Consider the following 12,121-nt stretch of genomic DNA (forward strand, 5'->3'; position numbering starts at 1 on the left):
CTGCTTTCAGCATTTTACTGCAAAAGATTAGAAATAGTCAATATTTTATAAATAGAAAAATTCTTTTCAGTAGATATATAATGTTATAGCTTTGAGGATTTTGTTTTGCATTTTGTGATGGTAAAATTAAAATTATAAATTCTGTGAATGCTTTTATTTTACTTTGCTGTAACCAAAGCAATTTTTTTTTTTTTTTGAGACGGAGTCTTATTCTGTCACCTAGGCTGGAGTGCAATGTCATGATCTTGGCTCACTGCAACCTCCGTCTCATGGGTTCAAGTGATTCTCCTGCCTCAGCCTCCTGAGTAGCTGGGACTACAGGCGTGTGCCACCATACCTGGCTAATTTTTGTATTTTTAGTAGAGACTCTTGGCCAGGCTGGTCTGAACTCCTGACTTCATGATTTGCCCGCCTTGGCCTTCCAAAGTACTGGGATTACAGGCGTGAACCACCGCACCCAGCCTAAAGTGAATTGTTAATAGATGAAATTAAAGTCTTTCTGAAGTAAACTTTTCTCTTGGCAGTTAATTTTTGAATTCTTGATCTTTGTTTTATGTTGAAGCAGAAAATGTGATGAAAATTGATGCTTACCACCACACCAAAGAATCTGAAGGCAAGTTGAGCTTGTATATGCAAGGGAAACAGATACAGGAAAATGTGGAAGAATAAAAGCAGTTTTCAAATGTCCTATTTGTAAAATCTACTTGAAGCACAAAAAAAGATAAGCCATTTTATACTTTAAAATTGTAAAGGGTTTGATAGATTGAAACTATTTGCTACAAATGAAAATTTGTCATTAAAAAATACTTAATGACATTAAGATTCCACTGAAAATGTCCAGTTACAAATTGGGAAATATTAGTTTTGAAAATTTGCACCTAATTTTGGAGGGTCAGAGGGTAAGCAGAAGACCTCCAGAGGATACTATTGAAGGCTTATGCTCTGTATCAGGCAAATTACATTTTCTATAAGTTAAATTTTTTTTTTTCAGTATTTCTATATAATGTAGATTCCTTAACACATTATACTAAAATGGTATTTATAGGAACATGCTGTAATAATTGATTAGATGAAATTGTGTTAAACTTCTTGGATAAATTGTAAAATAGGTTGTAAGGTGGTAATTCATCCTGTTTTTCCATTGGTTTCCGGTCGTTACTACCAAAAAGCAGAAAAAGATTGCCTTAATGTTTTCGTGCCATATACATTTGGTATTTAATAATGTTACTTGTTCAAGGTTATTAATAAAGCTTAAATTCTTTTCAGTTTAGATTGAAATTTATTATTCATGGAGCACTCAGAATCAATTGAGTAACATAAATTTTTACTAACAGATAGTTAGAATATAAACTGTACTATGTATATTTAAAGGTGCTTTCATTAATAGGGATTTTCGTGATACAGGTTGAGTATCCGTTGTAGGAAATACTTGGGACCAGAAGTGTTTGGGATTTTTGATTTTCTTTCTTTCTTTCTTATATTTAAAGGTGCTTTCGTTAATAGGGATTTTCGTGATACAGGTTGAGTATCCGTTATAGGAAATACTTGGGACCAGAAGTGTTTGGGATTTTTGATTTTCTTTCTTTCTTTCTTTTTTGATTTTGGAATATTTGCATATACGTAATAGATGTCTTGGGATGGCACCTAAATGTAAACATGAAATTCAGTTTTATTTCATGTACATTTTATGCACAGAGCCTGAAGATAATTTTATACAGTATTTTAAATAATTTTTATGAGTGAAACAAACTGTATACATTGAATCAGAAAGCAAAGATGTCATGTGTGATTTTCCACATGTGGTGTCATGGTGTTAATAAATCCAGATTTTGGAGCATTTCAGATTTCATAGTTTTGGGTTGGGGATGCTCAACCTGTATCTAAGTAAATAGATACAAAAAGGTAAATGTGTAATGACACAAAGTCCCTGCGTGTCAGATTAGTTTTTTGTTATTTATTTATCATCAGCTATTGAAAAGAGCTTTGAAGATTTCCAAGCATCCATGAGCAACATAATGTCTAGAAAAATGGAGAGTTATATATGTGAGACATTAGCACAGAGAATGGAGGGAAGTTTCTGTATAACTTCTAATTAGCTTATTTTCAGATTTCATAGACTGCTAGGTTATTTGTAGACATTTCAAAATACATTTACTTGAAATGTTCAGGCAATATATACTCTGGTTTTAGGAAGTGCCTTTTGTCAGTTTGGAAAAATATTAATGTACTTAGACATAATTTAAATGTGTTGAGTCAAATTGAGCCTTTCTTTGATATGGGAAATTGCCTTAGGGTTACCATCACACACATCATTTAACATTATACTGTATAGTGTAGTTCCAGAACTATACTGTCCACTTTGATACCATCACCTACATGTGGTTATTAAGTGCTTAAACTGAATTGAGATGTGTTGTTAACTGTAAAATTTACACCAGCGTTTGAAATTTTGGTATGAACAAAATAGCTTAAATATCTTAATAGTTTTGATATACTATATGTGTTCAAATAGTATTTTGCAGATAGTGAGTTAAGTAAAATATCAAAATTAATTTGACCTTTTATTAAAAACTTTTTTTTCAGTATGGCTGCTTAAAAGTTTAAAATTACTTATGGCTCATATATATTATATTTCTACTGGACAACGTCTTATCCGGAAGGTTGGATTGAATCAGTGTAGTAAGATATCTGAGGGGAAAAAAAGTCTGTGAGATCATTGTTTTCTAATTTGCTTTATTCTAATACTGGACATGTGAAAAACTCATTATTTAATGATTCTGATTAACAGAGATTATTTAGCTTTCTTTAAGAAACAGCATAATTGAAGTATAATTTGCGTATCAAACAATTCACCGTTTTAAAGTCTGTAATTGATGTAATACATTCACAGGGCCGTGCAGTCAATTTTAGAACATACTTATCACCCTCAAAAGAAACTCTGTATCCTTTTAGCAGTTACCCTTCATTTCTCCCTGTGTCCCCCAGGCTTAGGCAACTACTGATCTATTTTTTTGTCTATAGATTTGCTTATTCTGGACTTTTGTTGTAAGTAGAATCATGTGGTCTTTTGTGATTGGCTTTCATTTAGCATAATGTTTTCAAGGTTCATTCCTGTTGAAGCATGTACTGGTAGTTCCTTTTTATTACCGAATAACATTCCATTGTGTGGGTATATACCACATTTTATTTCTCTGTCACGTGGTAGACATTGGGTGATTTCTACTTTCTAGCTATTATGACTAATGCCTCTGAACACTGGTGTGTAAGTTTTTGTGGGGCCATATGTTTTCATTTTCCTGGGTGTAGATCTAGAGTGGAAATTGCTGGGTCAAAGCTCTATGTTGAACTTTATGAGGAGCTCTCAAATTATTTTCCAAGGTGTCTGTACCATTTTACATTCCCACCAGCAATGATGAGGATTCCAGTTACCACATTTCAGTAATACTTATTAATGTCTTTGTGATTATAGCCATCCTACTGACTGTGAAATGGTATCTTACTGTGATTACTTTGCTTTTTCATTATTATTTTTGCTGGGGGCATTCTGGGAAAAACTGGAAAACCAGCTAGACAGATTTAGTTTTTATTATTTGAGCAGTAGAGCTCAGTGTGGTTTGGGGAGGGTTCCCCAATACCCTGTTAAGGGGACCATGAGATGAAACTATTTTCATAGCAATTCTGAGATGTTATTTTTATTTTTCAGTCCAATTTTCTCAAAAATGAGCAGTGTACTTGGCTAGAGGTTTTAAGATGTAGGATATCACAACAGGTATGAAAAGCTGTCTTCTATTATGAGACTAAAGTGATTTCTAAAAATGTAAAATAATGCCAGTCTTATCACTGAGAAAATTTATTTTTCATGAGGGTGTTATATTAACATATAATGTATTATTTTTAAATGAATTTATTTTTAAGGATTATTTCATTTTAATTTGTAATATTATAAATATTAACAGCTGTAACCTAAATAAAAAAAACTCTTTGGAGTTCAGAAGTTGTAAAATGGTGTCCTGAGAGCAAAAATTTCTGTGGTGGCGTATTTAATAGATTAAGTGTGTACTTAAAATATTGGGTAGTAGCTCCGCTAAGTTGCCATTACCTCTTGCCTAGAAACTGCAGTAGCCTACTGGTCGGTCACCTAACTTTTCTATAACTCTCCCACCAGCCATTCCAAGAGTGATCTCTGAAAAATGTTAGTCAGAGCATGCCATCCTCTGTGTAAAGCTAATGACTCCCTATTGGTCTCAGAATATATGGTGGGTTAGTGAGGCTCTATGTAATACTGTTCTCTGCCCTCACCATTCTCTGGATGCCTGCTTTCTTTGCTTGCTTGGCTCACTTGACCTGTTAATACATCATTTTTTTCCTGCCTCAGGAATTTTATACAATTTATTCTTGCTACCTAGAATGCAAGAACACTCTTTGCCCATTTCTCTTCCATCTTTAAATCTCAATGCAAAGGTCAGTTTCTCCAGGTAACATCTGCTTCTGATTGTCCAAATTAGATTGGGATCCCCTGTTGCATTTCTCACAGCAGCCTGTTTTTAGTAAGAATTCATCACAACTTAAAATTGTGTATTTATGTGATTCATTCTCTTTAGAGAGGGGCTGTGATTGTTCACCATTGTATTACCAGAGCCTAGGGGATAATAAATTGTCTGCAGATGAATCTAGTCCATTACGTACAATAATATATTCAATAACAACTACTAATTGTTGAACCTTTACTAAGTGTAGTATATACATAATCTCATAGCTTCCAGCCCTCTTGTGGAAGCTTCCTCTTAAGCTGTTCTTCCTAGGTCACCACTCCGAAGTGCAACTCTTGACTACTTCATGATGTTCACTCTTGTTTCTCTCCCTGGAACATTATCCTTGTAGAACCACCTTTCTTAGCTGGAGACTGTCATCTGAACCACAGAGCACAGAAAGTGATTTGAATAGCTACGCATTTCTCTCAAAGGTGGTTCATAATAAATACAATTTTAGATGTGTAGAAGAGAAGTTAATTCATTACGTCGTGAGTGGTTTGCTGGTAAGTGCTGGTTTACCAACCAGTTGTTCAGGAAAAACACTGATTTGTAGTGTTTGCTGGATTTCCATGATGTAAATATTCTCACTGTGGCAGATTTCAAGATACTGTTACTAAACTGGCCCACAAAATTTATGAAAATTTAAGAGTCATTGTTTATAATGGGTGCCTTAGGGCAGGGGTCAGCAAACTGTGGTATTCCAAATCCACTGTGCCCATTTGCTTATGTATTATCTAAAGCTCCTTTCAGAACAGACCATGTGGCTGGTAGAGCCAAAAATATTTACTGTCTAGCCCGTAACAGAAAGTTTGCTTACCCTAGTGTTAGGGCTTCCTGTTATTAGATCTGGTTCATCAAAACCGTTCTCATTGGAAATTTTTACCGTGACTTATTTTTTATATAGTGTGAGCCGGGCTTAGTGGTTCACACTTGTAATCCCAACACTTTGGGGGGGGCCAAGGTGGCAGAATTGCTTGAGCATCATGGCTCAGCGATCATAGCTCACTGCAGCCTCCACCCCCTGGAGTTCAAGACCAGCCTGGGAAACACAGAAACCCTGCCTACAAAAAAATAAAAATTTAGCCAGGTGTGGTGGTACACACCTGTAGTCCCAGCTAGTCCAGCAAGGTTGAGCTCAGGAGTTTTGAGGTTGCAGTGAGCTATGATTGCACCACTGCACTCTAGCCATGGGGACAAAGTGAGACTTGGTCTTTCAAAAAAAACAAAAAGCAGTATGAGCCACATATATAATTTTCTTATTAGACAGTTTAATAAAAAGGAAGGACTGAAGTTAATTTTTTGATAGTGGTTATTCACACATAACAAAATTTATCATGTTAACCATTTTTAAGTGTTCAGTTCCATGACATTAAATACATTCACATTGTTGTGCAACTGTTACCACCATTGCTTTCCAGAACTCATCATCTTGCAAAACTGAAACCCTGTACCATTTAAACAATAACTCCCTATTTCCGCATTTCCCTGCCTCTAGCAACCACCATTCTACACTTTCTGTCTCTGAATTTGACTGACTACTCTAGGAATTTCATATAAGTGGAGTAAGACAGTGTTTGTCCTTTTGTGATTGATTTATTTCCCTTAGTGTAATTGATGTCCACAAGGTTCATTTATGTTGTAGCATGTGTCAGAATTTACTTTTTTTTTTTTTTAGAGACAAATTCTCACTTTGTAACCCAGGCTGGAGTGCAGTGGCACAATCATGGCTCACTGCAGCCTCCACCTCCTAAAGTTTAAGCGATCCTCCTGCTTTAGCCCCCCAAGTAGCTGGGACTACAAACTCGTGTCACCGTGCCTGGCTACTTTTGTGTTTTTTAGAGTCAGGGTTTAGCCATGTTGCCCATCTTGGTCTCAAAATTCCTGAGCTCAAGCAGTCTGCCCGCCTTGGCTTCTCAAAGTGCTAGGATTATGCAGGTGTGAGCCACCGCACCCAGCCAGAATTTACTTTGTAAGACTGAATAATATTCAATTATATGCATATATCACATTTTTTTAATCCATTCATATGTTCATGGTCAGTTGGGTTGCTTCTGCCTTTTGGCTATTGTAATTTTAATATGCTTTATTTAACACAGTATATCTAAAATATTTTAAGGTGTAATTTATATAAAAGACTAAAATATTTTGCATTTTAAAATACTAAGTCTTTGAAATATATTGTGTATTTTACACTTAGAGCATATCTTTCAGTTTGAAGTAGCCACATTTCAAGTGGTTACTAGCCATATGTAGCTAGTGACTACTGAATTAGCACAGTTAATACAGCTTTCAGGATGTGCTCTCCCCTACCTCTTCTCCTTTTTTCGTTGAATTTCAGCTAGTTTGTATTGTCTCTTCTCCTACCCTAAAATATCACTAGCTCTTTCTCCCCCTTTCTGGGTCTTTGCAAATGCGGCTAATGACAGTGACATAATGGCTGATATTTATTGCAGGCATGATGCATTATATTTTTTTAAAATGTCACACAACTTCATGCTGAAAGCATTATTATTATCCTTTTTTAAAAAAATGAAGACCCTGGCTAGGCAGGGTGACTCATGCCACTAATCCTAACACTTTGGGAGGCCAAGGCTGGTGGTCACATGAGGTCAGGAGTTGAAGACCAGCCTGGCCAAAATAGTGAAACCTTGTCTCTACTAAAAATACAAAAAATAGCTGGACGTGGTGGTGTACGCCTATAGTCCCAGCTACTCAGGAAGCTGAGGTGGGAGGAACGCTGGAATCTGTGAGGCGGAAATTGCAGCGAACCAAGATCTTGACACTACACTCCAGCCTGGGCAACAGAGGGAAACTCTGTCTCAAAAAAAAAAAAAAAAAAATACATAAATGAAGATACTGAGACTCAGATTAATAATGTGATCAAATTCATACACATATTAAGTAGCAGATTCTAGATTCAAACCCAGTGACAAACTTGGGAAGCCTCACCTGGCTACTGCCCCAAACTGCCTTGACTTTTCTTTGACTGGCTTTTCAGTCTTCAGTAATTGATTTAAGAGTTAGGTGTGGTGGTGCAAACCTCTAGTCCCAGCTACTTGAGAGGCTGAGGTGGGAGAATTACTTGAGCCCAGGAGATCGATGCCAGCCTAGGCAACATAGCGAGACTCTATCTTTCTTAAAAGTTTATTTAAATGTTAGTTCATCAGAGGGTGTGATTGGACTTACCAGTCTATATCAGATCATTGATATAATCTCTGATACCATTTTGCAATTATATGGATTGTCTCCTTCATCTCATCATGCGTACCTCCCCGCCCCAATACTGTAAGAACTTCAGGGGTAGGGACTGTTTTGCTTACCTTCTAATCCCATGTTGCCTAGCATTGTGGTCTGAGCACATACTGAGTAGTACAAGTATTTATTGAATTACCAAGTAGTGTTTTAAATATTTATTTGCAGTATTTTGTATCTAGCTGGGATTTTTTTTCCTTTTTGAGATAGAGTCTTGCTGTATCACCCAACCTGAAGTGTAGTAGTGCAATCACAGCTCACTGTGACCTTGACCTCCTGGGCTCAAGTGATCCTCCCACCTCAGCTTCTGGAGTAGCTGGGCTGCATGCGTGCACCACCATGCCCAGCCATTTTTTTTTTTTGGTACTTTTTTTTGTTTTGTTTGTTTTTGTAGAGACAAGATTTCGCAATGTTGCCCAGACAGGCTTGTTTTAGTAATATTTTAACAGTGTGATTTACTTGAAAAAATGTATTTATTCTTAGGCAACGTAAATGTCTAATGGTATTTCAGTTACTTTCCTATACCAGCAGCTGCTACTACAAAAAAGATAAGAAAGGTGATAGATGTATTAGTTTGATTTAATCACTCCACATTGTTTACATATATCAGAACATCATGCTGTACTTCATAAATGATGTACATATAAAGTCATGATGGCAGGTGGATCATGAGGTCAAGAGATCGAGACTGTCCTGGCCAACATGAAACTCCTCCTCTAGTAAAAAAATAAAAAAATAAATAAAATAATTACAAAAATTAGCTGGCCATGGTGGTATGCGCCTGTAATCCCAGCTACTCAGGAGGCCGAGGCAGGAGAATCACTTGAACCTGGGAGGCAGAGGTTGCAGTGAACCGAAATTGCACCACTGCACTCTGGCGTGTGTGACAGAGTGAGACTTCGTCTCCAAAAAAAAAAAAAAAAGTGTGTGTGGTGAGGGTACTCATTTGGAATAAGAGGTAAAGTTAACTTTTTTCGTTTTGGCGATTCTGTCCAGAAAGGTGTTTACATATTCATATATAAGTTTTGACTTTTATTAAGCAAATGGGGTCAACCACCCACAGTTTTCTCTTTCTACTTGTATTACCTTGGTAGTCTTTCCATGGAGAACTATTTCATTAGGCCATTATTTATTTTTATGTTTTATTGTTTTGGTTTGCTTATTAATATTTTGAGAAAGGAAAGCATGAACCTTGGAATTGGAGAAATCTGATTTTGGGTAAGAAGTTTTAATCATCTCAGCCTCACTGGCTACATTTTTAACATTTCATGTAATGCTTGCTTCAGTAGATTGTTTGGAAGATTTTGTGACGACATATACATAAAGTACCTGACTCAGAGTTTATATGATTTACTTATATTGATTTCTTTCCCCACAGCCTTTTGTTCACCAGTGAATTGAGTTTTAAGGTTAGGCAATAGCATGTGAATGGTAAAACGTTTAGTTTGTTATTCTTGGTCAGATTTAGATCAGAGAGAATCTAAAAAATAAATTTTATAAACAATACACTGTAGCATTTGTGGCTGCAGTGCCCCTTATATATGTTACATATTCAGTGTAGCTGTTTGTCATACTTTGCATCCTTGTATAAGGGTTATGCAGTGTTTTAAATAAGGCTACTAACTTTAAGGCTAAATATCAGACTCTTGGAGAGTGATAACTGACAGAACTATGTATATGGATGATTTATGGACACTTTTTCAAATGATATTAGCAATATTGAGTAAGGAGATAATTCAAAAAATAGACTCTTGAAAGATCTCTGCTTTAAAATACTGAAATAGCGAAGATTTGAATACAGAATTCAGACAACTATTTAGAGAATTCTTGCTAAATGCTGTTAATATGTGATTCTGCTGTAAATGAAATTGTGTATGTTTTATCTTCAGAGCTGAAATAAATTTTACTTTTGGATAAGTTAATTCCCACTCCCCAGGATGTTTAATAGGGTGAGATAGATAAGAGTTGTTTAAAAGCAAGTTTGGATTTTAAAATGTTTGTAAAGGGTGACAATGTTGCTTTTTAAAGTCAGATTAACTCCATTTTAAAAGTGTTTACAGTTTAGAGCTTATCCTTGCATAATTAGATTAGCAATATTGGAATGTCTTAGTGAGTGAATTGTGTCCAGGCAATTTCCATAGATCTCTTAATTCTCTCATCAGCCTTGCAGAGTATCTGTTCCTGATGAAGAAACCAAGATTTAGAGACAGGTAACATCCTCCAGGTCACACAACTAGTATGCAGTAAAACCAAGATTTGAATTCAGCCCTACATGTTTCAAAAATATTCTTTCCTAACCTTGATTTTCCTCTCTTCCCTCCATGTGTGTGTCTCATTTTCTTCCCCAAAACAATTGAGAACAGGGACTAAGCAGAGTCAGCCCTGAACAGCTGAGATTGCTACCATAAAAGTTGGTACACTAAATCTTACACATTTTCATTTCAGGACAGCATTTCACATTCTTTGCCCATTCTATTTGATATGGTTTTCTAAATTATTTGCTGCTTTCTCCTCAGATTAAAAATAGAAAATTTTGGGGAGAAAGAAGGTATGCTTTCAATATAAGAACTGACAGTCTGGTTAAAAAAAAAAAGGCAGATGCAGAATACCTTGAGAGCCTGGAACAGTTATCATTGTATTGCAGAACAGCAGTTGATATTCACACCAGTAACTCAACATAATCAAAAAGTTAAAATTACATTCAGTAGAATGGAAAACAATTTTGATGCTCACATGGCGATGACCTTCAGTTAGCTGGAGAATCTTACTCATGTGTAACACCTGGCTTTTGGATGATGTTGAAAAAATGAGGGGTTACTGAAAGTTGTTTTGTTCATGCTGTGTTCATTTTGAAATCATTAAACTGCTTACTCAAAGTTCATTAGAATTTTGATTCTTAATGGTTGTTGAGAAAGAGTTTAGTAATTCTCAGCTTTCTACTCTCTGGCCTGTAGTTATTGTAGATTATCGGTGCAAGACCAGAGTTGGATGTACATTTGTAGGAAATATGGATACTTTGAGGCTCATTCTATCATGTATCTTATATTTTGAGTTAGTAGTGACCACACAGGCTTAAGGACAAAAATAAGTTAATCTATGTAATCTTTTTAATGGAAATCACAAAAATTCTTTTATGGTTCTGGCTATTTCCTAGATGAAAATATTTGTTAATTATTATTATTTTTAAACAGAATTTCGCTCTTGTCGCCCAGGCTGGAGTGCAGTGGCGAGATCTCGGTTCACCACAACCTCGGCCTCCTGGGTTCAAGCGATTCTCCTGCCTCAGCCTGCCGAGTAGCTGGGATTACAGGCATTCGCCACCATGCCCAACTAATTTTGTATTTTTAGTAGAGACGGGTTTCTCCATGTTGGTCAGGCTGGTCTCAAACTTTCGACCTCAGGTGATCTGCCTGTCTTGGCCTCCCAAAGTGCTGGGATTACAGGCATGAGCCACCATGCCTGGCTGAAAATACTTTATATAATCGTAATAAATTTTGTTTTTCTGCAGAGGAAAAGTGTCAGTGAGCTACCTCTGTTTAAACAGCTTTGAGACTTTCTAAGATTGCTAATTAAGTTTTTCTATGTCTGTACTATTTAGCTTCTGATTTTTGCTGTTGTAAATAGATTAAAAGACATGGAAGTTAAGTTCACATGTTAGAGATAAAATTTCTAGAAATTTTGAAGGCAGTGTAAACTGAAAACTTTTTCAGGGAGTAGAGTAGAAGTTTAAAGATATTTGAAGTATGTACAGAATTTTTAGCTGTAGGACAAATTCCATTTAGATAAAAACATGACATTATTTAACTTGATTTAATTTTCTAAAATATAGTTTATTTGGAAAGGTGTACCTACTATATCTGGCATGGTACAATTAAACTTAAGATTCATCTACTTTTGTTTCAAATGGAATGGCAGACAGCAGCTGAACTTAAAATTGTTTATCTCTTGGTTTTTGCTTGCTTGTTCCAAGTTTCGTATAATTTTTACTCGGAACAAATCAATATAACAGTAGTCTTCTGATATCTAAATTAGGTGACATTGGTTGTTTGTAATTTGAAATTTATTTTTATAAGAACTGAATTATAAATGGTAGTCACATTATGCAGTTCTCTGTAGTTCCCTAGAACTATACTATATGCTATCACCATTTTTAACATGTTTTCCAACTTTGAGCATGAAGTCCCATAAATTCATACTTTAAGCCTAAGATCCCCCTCCAGAACCAAGAGTCTCATGAGAATTGGAGGATCCCAGTATCTGTGACATTAATTGTCAACAGCACTGTAATTTTGTGAGTGAATGTGATTTCTCACATGTCTGCCAGGACTTTGGTTTGG

The 12,121-nt window shown here is 35.8% G+C and overlaps 1 protein-coding gene and 1 long non-coding RNA gene across 3 annotated transcripts in view; both read left to right on the plus strand.

Moving 5' to 3' along the window:
• The window catches only part of UBQLN1 (ubiquilin 1), a 46,524-nt gene that overhangs the window by 2,953 nt on the left and 31,450 nt on the right, over positions 1–12,121 (plus strand). The window lies entirely within an intron of this gene.
• Positions 360–5,135, plus strand: LOC116559754. Its single transcript, XR_004272605.1, has 2 exons — positions 360–1,371; positions 1,488–5,135. It is a non-coding gene; the product is annotated as an uncharacterized LOC116559754 (long non-coding RNA).

This window comes from Sapajus apella, unplaced genomic scaffold, assembly GCF_009761245.1.
Source record: "Sapajus apella isolate SASKATOON/1434 unplaced genomic scaffold, GSC_monkey_1.0 scaffold24, whole genome shotgun sequence".
In the NCBI taxonomy this organism is placed as follows: domain Eukaryota; kingdom Metazoa; phylum Chordata; class Mammalia; order Primates; family Cebidae; genus Sapajus; species Sapajus apella.